At 44.2% G+C, this 11,278-nt stretch overlaps 1 protein-coding gene across 1 annotated transcript in view; it reads right to left on the bottom strand.

Moving 5' to 3' along the window:
* LOC117360999 (TBC1 domain family member 10B-like) overlaps positions 1–11,278 on the bottom strand; it is a 161,878-nt gene that overhangs the window by 3,947 nt on the left and 146,653 nt on the right. The gene's annotated exons all lie outside the window — the stretch shown is intronic.

Here is an 11,278-nt window from a genome sequence, read left to right as displayed (position 1 = left end):
AACTATACAAAAACAAAACACGCAGAGAAAAAATTAATTAATATAAATTCTCAAAACTGACACATTTTGATCACTAAATTTAAAATAGTTATTTTTCAAACAGTTTTTCAATCACTAATCTTCCACCACCCCTGGGGCTAGCAATGCAAAAACAAACACGACATGTACTTTAAATGCTTACAATGTTAGCCTATATGGTAAGTAGACGCGGCCGCTGTACCTAATCGCGGCAAAGATCTCCCTGCCGTGATTAGCATAGTGACCGCGGCTACGGCTGCAAGTCTCCCCTCCCCCCAGCGATCACGGCAGGAGGGCACCCAACCCCTCCTGTAGACCCCCCCAACGGCCCTCCCGACAACCGCAGCAGAAGGGTACCCAACCCCTCCTGCCGGTCCTCCCAATGGCCTCCCCTAAGATCGCCGGCAGGAGGGTACCCAACCCCTCCTGCTGGACCCCCCCCCCAATGAACCCTCCCACCCCGGAACCCCCTTAGTCTTACTTTCCAAGTTGGACCGGACGGCTCCTCACACGTATGGCCAGCAGGCTTGCCTCCGTCCAAATGAGGCGGGCCCGCCCCTACCCTGCCCAACCCACAGGATCCTAGGGCCTGATTGGTCTAGGCACCTAAAGCCACTCCCGCTATAGGAGGGGCCTTAGGTGCTTGGGCCAATCAGGCCCTAGGATCCTGTGGGTTAGGCAGGGGAGGGGAGGGGCGGGCCCGCCTCATTTGGACGGCGGCAGACCTGCTGGCCAGACGAGCGAGGAGCTGTCCGGTCCAACTTGGAAAGTAAGACTAAGGGTGGTGTTTCGGGATGGCGTGGTTTGTTGGGGAAGGGTCCGGCAGGAGGGGTTGGGTACCCTCCTGCCGGCGATCTTAGGGGAGGCCATTGGGAGGACCGGCAGGAGGGGTTGGGCACCCTCCTACCAGTGAGGGCGATCGTCGGAGGGGGGGGGGGGGGGTTCTATTGGCAGGAAGGGTTGATCTGACAAATGAGGAGCACGGTGAAAACACAGGTAAATAGCGGTTCCTAGAAGGGGGGACATTGGCCTGCGGGGACAAATCTATTCACCCTTTTTGCGGTCGGTGAAAGGATTTGTCCCCGCGTCTGCGGCGATTTGCTAATGAGGTCACCATAACCCGCAGCCAAACCGCAGCCACGCAGCGGTTCACTGCGGGGATCGCTCCCCGTGTCATTCTCTAATAGGAATGACATTAGAATTTCCCTAAGATAGGAAGATAAAGCACAGTTACTTACCGTAACAGGTGTTATCCAGGGACACCAGGCAGCTATTCTCGCATGTGGGTGATGTCATCCACAGAGCCCGGATGCGGACAGCCTCGCAAGCAGACTTGCTTGAAGAAACTCAGAAGTTTTGAGTCTGCCGCACCGTGCATGCGCGAGTGCCTTCCCGCCCAGCACAGGGCGCATCTCTTCCGTTCAGATAGCTAGCAGAGAAGCCAACCAGGGGATGTTGGTGGGTTGTGAGAATAGCTGCCTTCTGTCCCTGGATAACACCTGTTACGGTAAGTAACTGTGCTTTATACCAGGACAAGCAAGCAGCCTATTTTCACATGTGGGTGACCTCCAAACTAACCAGAATGGGATGGTGGGAGTGTTGGCAATTCTGGAGAATAAATTTTTTTAACACTGCCTAGCCAAAATGGCCATCTCGTCTGGAGAAAACATCCAGACAATAATGAGAGGTGAAAGTATGAACCGTGGACCAGGTGGCAGCTTTGCAAATTTCCTCAATAGGAGTGGATCTGAGAAAAGCTACTGAAGTCGCCATGGCTCTGACTTTGTGGGCTGTGACTCGACTCTGTAGATGTAGTCCAGCCTGAGCATAGCAGAAAGAGATACAAGCAGCCATCCAGTTAGAGATGGTTCGCTTAGAAATTGGATGACCCAACTTGTTCGGATCAAAGGAGACAAAAAGTTGAGGAGCAGGTCTGTGTGGTTTGGTGCATTCTAAGTAGAAAGCCAAAGCACGCTTACAGTCCAGGGTATGAAGAGCTGATTCTCCAGGATGAGAATGAGGCCTTGGAAAAAACACTGGAAGTACAATGGATTGATTGAGATAAAATTCTGAAACCACTTTAGGTAAGAATTTAGGATGAATACAGAAGGCCACCTTGTCATGATGGAAAACTGTGAAAGATGGATCAGCAACTAAAGCTTGCAGCTCACTGACTCTTCGAGCTGATTTGAAGGCAATGAGAAACACCACTTTCCAAGTGAGATATTTCAGATGAGCCATATCCATTGGTTCAAAAGGAGGCTTCATCAATTCAGCAAGAACATTGAGATCCCAAATCATGGGAGATGGTTCGAGAGGAGGTTTGAAATTGAAAAGTCCTTTCATAAATCTGGAAACCACAGGATGAGCAGAAAGGGGTTTTCTTGCGATAGGCTGATGGAAATCAGCAATTGCACTAAGATGGACTCAAATGGATATAGACTTGAGGCCAGAGGTAGATAAGTGCAGAAGATAATCCAAAACAGAAGACAAGGAGGTATCTCGAGGATCCTTGTCATGAGACATGCACCATGTAGAAAATCTAGTCCATTTTTGGTGGTAGCACTGTCTAGTGGCAGGCTTTCAGGAAGCCTCTAAAATGTCCCAAACAGGTTGAGAAAACTGAAGAGGAATTATGATGAGAGGTACCAAGCTGTCAGGTGTAGAGACTGCAGGTTGGTATGAAGAAGAGACCCTTGACTCTGTGTAAGCAGAGATGGAAAAACTGGTAGAAGGTATGGCTCCTTGCTGCTGAGCTAAAGTAGAAGGGAGAACCAGGGTTACCTGGGCCACCGAGGAGCTATTAGAATAATGGTGGCATGATTGTTCTTGAGCTTGACAAGAGTCTTGAGAATGAGAGGGAATGGAGGGAACGCATATAGGAACAGATTCGTCCATTCCAGAAGAAAAGCAACTGCCTCGAGGCGATGAGAAGAGTATATCCTGGAGCAGAACCGAGGCAGTTTGTGGTTGTGGGGAGACGCAAAGAGATCTATTTGAGGAGTTCCCCACTGAGAAAAAAATGTGATGAAGAGGCAAGGAATTGAGTGTCCATTCATGAGATTGCAGAAGACGGCTCAATTTGTCCGCCAGACAGTTTTTCTCTCCTTGAATGTAGACTGCTTTCAGGAAGGTGTTGTGATGGATCGCCCAGTCCCACACCCTTTGAACTTCCTGACAAAGAGGGAGAGATCCTGTTCCTCCCTGCTTAATGACGTAGTACTTGGTGACTTGAATGTCTGTATGAATAAGGACTACCTGGTCGTGAAGAAAATGCTGAAAAGCTTTGAGAGCATTGAAGATCGCTCTGACTTCCAACAGATTGATGCGACACTGACAATCCATGCTGGACCAGTAGCCTTGAGTACCTAGACTGTCGAGGTGAGCCCCCAAAGCATAGGTCGAGGAATCTGTCATGAGAACCTTCTGATGAGGGGGTGTCCAGAACAGTAAATCTAATCTAATCTAATCCTTAGGTTTGTATACCGCATCATCTCCACGTTCGTAGAGCTCGACGCGGTTTACAGTAGGAGAAATAGGAAGGAACTACAACAGAGGGTTAGAAATAGAAGTGTGAAGAAAATTTAGAGGACTTGGGATGCCAAGATATAAGAGTTTCCTTGATTCCTAAGTTGGAGGGAGACTTAACATTTTTTGAGAAAAGCCAGGTTTTCAGATGTTTGCGGAAAACTTGGAGAGAGCTCAAGTTCCGAAGAGGGGAGGTAAGGTTATTCCAGAGCTCAGTGATTTTGAAGTGGAGGGAGGTCCCTAGCTTTCCTGTGTGGGAAATGCCTTTTAGCGAGGGGAAGGATAGTTTTAATTTGTAGGAGGATCTGGTGGTATTAGGGTTTGAGGAATTTCAATAAAGAGGGATAAAGGGAGGGAGGATACCATATAGGATATTGAAAGCTAAACAGGCGCATTTATATTGGACCCTGGCGATTATCAGAAGCCAGTGGAGCTTGGCCAGGAGCGGGGAGACATGGTCAAATTTACTTTTAGCGAAGATGAGCTTGGCCGCGGCATTCTGAATCCATTGGAGTCTGTGGAGGTTTTTCTTAGTTAGGCTTAAGTAGATAGAGTTGCAATAGTCCAATCTGGAGAGGATGATGGATTGGACAAGGAGGGTAAAATGTTTTTTTTTTTTTTTTATAAATCTTTATTCATTTTCTTATGTTACAACAAGTGTTTCAAATAAACTCATTAGAAACTTGAATATACACACTTGATTAACTCACATATTAACTTCAAATTTAACATTTCTTTAAAAAATTAATATTATATAAAGTTATAATATTATGCAAGAAATCTAAATTTATATAATTCTTATTGAATATAATAATCTCCCATCCCTCCCTCCCTTCCTATCAATAATACATAAAATCAACTTTATTGTAAATACATTCAACTGTTGATATAGTATGTAATAATCAGAAATAAAATCCCACCCCATACCCCTCTAATCAAATATCTTTTCATGGGAAAAGTTAATCATTCATTACAGAAATCTGTTAACGGTCTCCAGACTTTTTGAAATTTACTCATATAACCTTTTTGTGTTGCAATGGTGAGTTCCATTTTGTATATATGGCATACAGAATTCCACCAGAAATTGTAGTTTAACATATCATGTTTTTTCCAATTATATGTTATTTGCTGTATTGCTATTCCAGTTAAAATAAACAAAAGTTTGTTGTTGCTTGCCGAAATTTGACTTCTTGCTCTCATAGTTGTGCCAAATAAAATAGTATCATATGTCAAGGCTACCGGATTTTCTAACATCCTATTTATTTGAGGCCAAATTGATTTCCAGAATGATAAGATGAATGGACAATAGAATAAAAGGTGGTCTAATGTCCCGACTTCAACATGACAGTGCCAGCATCTATTAGACTTAGAACTATCTTATCTTTTGTAAACGAACAAGGGTCCAAAAAGCTCTATGTAATAGAAAAAACCATGTTTGTCTCATAGATGCTGACACCGTACATTTTAACCTCCAAGACCAAAGTCGTGGCCATTGAGATGCAGTAATTTGGTGCTTTATCTCAATGCTCCAAATGTCTCTAAGACCATTTTTTGGTTTTTTATTTACAAATCCAGATATTAATTTATACCACTGTGCAGCTTTATGATCTGTTGAATCCATCTGGAAACATAAGAATTCCAAACTATGATAATTAGTAAGATTTTTCCATTCAGGGAACCCTACCTGAATGGATTGCTTCAATTGCAACCATCTAAAATATTGTGACTTATTAAGATCAAATTTATGCTGCAATTGTGAAAACTCCAGCAATTTACCATTTTGTATTACATCATCCAAAATACGAATACCTGCTATCATCCAATGTTTCCAGATAATTTTAAAACCGCCAATTTTGATCTTGGGGTTTAACCAAATCGTTTGTGTTGTTGATTTACTTATTGGAATAGGAGTTAGATTACTTATATATCTTAGAGTTTTCCAAGTATCCATAAATATTTTATGCTCTTTATATAACCTTGGCATTCTGATACTAACTACATGACTAAGACACAAGGGAAACATAAGTCTCCATTCTAATCAGAACCAGTCTGGAATATTATCAGTGGGCTCTGGGAGGATCCAATACATACCTTGACGTAAAATATAGGCTTGATGGTACCTATAAAAATTGGGAAAATTTACCCCGCCCTCCACAATTGGCCTTTGCATCGACACTAAAGCAATTCTGGGGTTTTTACCAAGCCAAATAGATTTTGTCAAAATCCTATTTAGTTTTTTATAAAAAGATTCTTGAAAGAAAACTTGTATCATCCCCATTTGGTAACAAACTACAGGCAAAATCATCATTTTAACAGTTTGTACTCTTCCCCACCAAGATAAGTGCAAAGGATTCCATTGCTCACACATTTCTGTCACCTTTTGTAATATGCATTTTTCATTACTTTTTATTGTTTCATCCACTGTTTTTGTAATCCAAATTCCCAGATATTTAATAGCCTCTTCTTTCCAAACAAAAGAGAATGTATCAAATAAACCTTTTGTACAATGTACATTTAATGGAAGAACTTCTGATTTATTCCAATTTATCTTATATCCTGAAAACTTTCCAAATTTCTCAATCAACTCAAGTAAATATGGAATGGTAGATTCTGGATTCCTCAAATACAATAATAAATCATCTGCATAAGCAGATACCTTATATTCTCTATCTGAGTGTGGTATACCTTGTATTTCCTTTATTTGTTGGATAGCTAATATTAAGGATTCTAAAATAATATCAAACAGTAAAGGAGACAAGGGACAACCTTGTCTAACTCCCCTCTGCAAATTAAATTTTTCTGAAAAAGTATTATTAATATATAATCTAGCAGAAGGGGAGCTATACAATGTTTGTATTATTTGTATGAATCCAGGACCTATACCAAACCATTCCAATGCCTGATACATAAAGGTCCATTCTACTCTATCAAAAGCCTTTTCTGCATCCAGAGAAACCGCAAAAGTAGGCTCATTCATTTTCTTTGTTAAATATAACTTATGGAATGCCAATCTGGTATTATGAGATGAATGTCTTTGAGCAACAAATCCTGTTTGATGCATACCTATAATATGAGGGAGAGCTTTAGCCAAACTTAACACTAATATTTTTGCTAGTAATTTACCATCTACATTTATTAAAGATATTGGCCTATAGTTTGAAACCAAAGTGGGATCTTTATTTGGCTTTGGCAAAACAATAGTTAAAGATTCTGCTATAGTGCCATTAATAGAACCTTTATTAAGTTGGTATTGATAAAGATTTAATAAATAGGGCAATAGAAAATTTTGAAATGTTTTATAGAACTCCACCGTATATCCATCACCACCTGGAGCGGATCCAACTCTAAGGGATTTCAAAGCTGTTCCTAATTCTTTTAGTGATATTGGCTCTTCTAAACTTCGTTTTATATGTTCAGGAATTTTTGGACCCTCTAACATTTTCAAAAATTCTAAACCATCTTTTTCTTTATCTAAATAAGTCTCGGAAGAATAAAGAGATCTATAAAACTTTAGGAACTGTTTTAAAATAGGCTCAATTTGCATAAATGTTTCACCATTTTCATCTTTAATGGCAATTAATTTTGATTTCCTTTTTTTCGCTTTAAGATAATTTGCCAATATTCTTCCCGCCTTATTTGAGTTACCATAATACAAAGCTTGCTGAGAAAATATATCTTTCCTAATCAACTTAGATGAAATCTCATTATATTTACCCTTAAGTTTTAACAATTCTTGTTGAATAGAATATTCCCATTTTTCTATAAGCTTTAATTCAAAAATTTTTTTTTTAAAAAATAACAGCTTTTATTGAGATACACCTCAAACATAACATAAACATATAGAATACAGCAGCAAGAAAATAAAGTGCAAACAACCACACTCCTAATAACACCCAAAGTGTAATCAAGAACAAATACAAATGTAATCCCCCCAATCTAACAATAACAAACTACAAAACCCACCAAAACGCAGTCAAATTCCCCCCCCCCCACCCACCCCCCAGGGACAAAACACAATTCCCACAACACCCAATTAGGTCGAGAAGCATCCAAAACCAAAAAAAAAAACCCCCAAAAATGGAATAGGGATATAAATAAAGGTTCTCCCTAGTCTCCGCCATCCCAGTCCAGCCCCATGGTCAACTCAGTGCCCCCTTCCACCCCTGCCACTGATCCCCACAGAAGCCCGAAATCTGCGCCAAATATGAGCATAGCCATGGAGTTTACCATGGCGTAGGGCTGTTATGTGGTAAAGAAGTTGCCAAGTAAGCAAGCGATGCTCCACCATGGCCCACGTGGGAGGGAGCACCTGGTTCCAAAGGGAAGCAATAGCTAATCTAGCAGCAGTGAAGGCCAACTTATAAAACATAGAATCACTCCAAGCTAAATCCAATTGATGCCAGAACAACAAGGCATGTCGCCAATCCACCGGAATGGGGAAATCCAGGATCCGAGACACCTGAGAAAAAATCCCAATCCAGAACCCAGACACCCGCTCACACTGCCACCACATATGGAAATAGGTACCCTCCTCCCCACAGCCCCGCCAACAAAGAGCACTTGCACCTCCCTGCCAACGAGCCACCACCTGAGGGGTATAATACCAACGAAAGAGAACCTTGTATCCATTTTCGATCAACAAGGCCGCTATACCCACCGAAGAAATCTCTGATCAAATATCCCCCCAGGTGTCCCAAGATATATCAAAACCCCAATCACCCTCCCATGCCCTCATGTATGAATGTGGGGTCCCCCGACAATTGAGGCATCTATATATAGCAGAGAGAGCTCCCCTCCTGAGCACCGGTCCTAACAAAAGCTCAAAGGGAGTCTTACCCCCCCTCAGATCCCTCAAAAGACCCGAGGCCCTGATATAATGAACCACTTGCAGGTAAGGAAACAAATCTCTGACCCCAAAGCCAAACCTGCCCCGGAGCTCTGTAAAGGGTCGAATACGGCCCAAAACCGGATCCCACAATTGACCCACACACACTAAGCCCCTAGTTTCCCAATCAGCAAATACTCCACCACCCCTTCCCGGTAGAAAATCTGGATTATATCTTAACGGGGCATACCAGGAATGGCACCTACCCAGCAATAAACTACCCCGGGTCTGATTCCAAACCCTCAAAGAAGTTCCCACTGAGGACAAGCCATCCTCCAGCCGCACCCTGCCAGGCAACCAAGGCTGATGTAACAAAGGCACCCCACCGCTTAAACTTTGCTCTATCTCCACCCACGGTTTCGGCGTCTGCGTCTGCCACTCTAAAAGAGCGCGCAGCTGAGCAGCCTGATAGTATTTTACTACATTGGGAACCCCCAACCCGCCGTCGCCCCTACCCATACATAAGACCGACCTACTCACCCGAGGTCTCCTTCCAGCCCAAATAAAGTGAGAGATATGCTGTTGGACTCCCTCCAACGTGTTCCTACCCACCCAGAGCGGCAGTACTTGAAATAAAAACAAAAGACGAGGCAAAATCATCATTTTCACAACTGCCACCCTACCCAACCAAGAGAAATACTGATCTTTCCAACTAAGCAAATCCTGACGAATGCATCGAAAGAGCGGGGGGAAATTAAGATCATAGAGATCCACTCCCGGAGGTCCGAAATAAACCCCGAGGTAACGGAGAGAATGCTGAACCCACCGGAACGAAAACCGGTCTCGGAGGTAAGCCACTCGATCATCAGACAAGTTAACGTTAAGGAGCTCAGATTTTCCAACATTGACACGAAATCCCGACACCTTACCATAAGCATCCAACTCCCGTAAGATAGCATGCAGGGAACCCTCCGGGTCCTCCACCGTAAACAAGAGATCATCCGCAAATAAAGCCAACTTATAATCCCCACCCGGCACCGTAACCCCCTTGATATCCCGATTCAACCGCACCCTCTGCGCCAGGGGTTCTATCGTCAACGCGAAGAGGTGAAAGAGGACACCCCTGACGCGTTCCCCTTGCGAGCGAAAAAGTCTCCGAGTAGCCCCCATTCACCTTTATACATCCAATAGGGCAAGTATAAAGGATCTGGATCCAGTCCCGCATGCGCGGACCCAAACCTACAGATTCCAAAACCCTGAACAAGAAAGGCTAGGAGACCCTATCGAACGCCTTCTCAGCGTCGACCGACAGAAACACCGTTTCCCTCGCCCCCCCCCCCTTGCCCTTTCAAACAAATTGTAAACCCGACGAGTATTGTCGCCCACTTGTCTGTTACAAAACCCGACTGATCCGGATGGATCAGCCGAGGAATCCAACTCATCAATCTGTCAGCCAAGATCCGCGTAAAGAGCTTAGTGTCAACCCCCAACAACGAGATCGGCCTATAAGAAGCACACTGCAGGGGATCCTTCCCCTCCTTGGCCAACACCATCACACCCGCTAATCTCATAAAGTAGGGGAGGGCACTATTCTCTTGCAAGGAGTTAAGAAAACGCAACAAAGGAGGCAGCAAAAGATCCTGAAAGCGTTTATAATATCGAACAGTAAAACCATCCAACCCTGGCGACTTACCAAGGGGCATAGAACGCAGCGCTCCACGAGCCTCAACCAACGTGAGAGGACGGTCCAACCGTGCCACATCATCTGGCGCAATCCGGGGCAACTCCGCTGAAGCCAAATAAGCGTCTAGGTCTGGTAAGGACCCAGAAGTTTCCGGTGCATAGAGATGGGAGTAATACTCCACAAAACGGGCCCGAATAGCATCCTCTTTCCGCAACAACTCACCAGAGACTGCACGTAGCGAGAGAATCTGATTGCGCGTCTGCCTCACTTTCAGACGATGGGCAACCAGTCGACTAGCTTTATTAGAAAATTCAAAATAACGCTGTTTGAGAAGCTGTAAATTGTGGTGTAAGCGCTCCAGGTCTAAAGCCTGAAGATCCCGGCGTGCTTGAAACAAGCGTTCCCGTAATGCAACATCCCAAGGGCTACGCTTGTGCAAGCCCTCCAACCGACCAATCAAAATCAGCAAAGCCGCCGCCTCTTCCTGTCGTTTACGTTGCCGGGCCGAGGCCAGGGCTATTCATTCTGCCCCTAACGGTAGCCTTTAACCCCTCCCAAACCGCTTCCAACGAAGCGCCACATTCTACATTCACATCTAAATAGTCCTGTATCCACCCTTCAATCTGCGTTCCCACCTCCGGATCATCCAGGAGACTATCATTAAAACGCCAGAATTTGCGTCCCGAGCCACCACCCTCTCCCAGGAACCGCAACCAAACTGGGGCATGATCCGACCATGTTAGGGACTCAATCCCCGCTGATTCCACCCTCCGAAGCAGTCCCCGCTCCACAAAAACATAATCAATTCTAGAATAAGAGGAATGGATACCCGAAAAATAAGTATAATCTCTGACCGATGGATGGAGCCACCGCCAACAGTCCACTACATTCAGAGTAGCTAAGGCCTCCCTCAACAGTTTACGATCCCGCCTCCCATACTGATCCGCCCTCCCTGAATTATCCAAATGAGGGGTTACTGTAAGATTAAAATCCCCACCCAAAACCAGGGCACCCCCCTTACACCTGAGAATTCTAGGCACTAACTCTCGAAAGAAGACCCCCTGACCCTCATTGGGAGCATAAACATTAACCAGGGAGTACAAGACCCCCTCAATCAAAGCCTCCAACATTATATATCTACCCTGAGGATCCCGCACCACCCTCTGCACTTCACAACAAATCCCCCTACGAACAAGAATACCCACCCCACCCCTCTTAGAAGT

The sequence above is a fragment of the Geotrypetes seraphini genome, chromosome 5 (assembly GCF_902459505.1).
Source record: "Geotrypetes seraphini chromosome 5, aGeoSer1.1, whole genome shotgun sequence".
Taxonomy (NCBI): Eukaryota; Metazoa; Chordata; class Amphibia; order Gymnophiona; family Dermophiidae; genus Geotrypetes; species Geotrypetes seraphini.
Note: the sequence above shows the minus strand (reverse complement) of the source record. Positions and strands in the feature narration are given on the sequence as shown.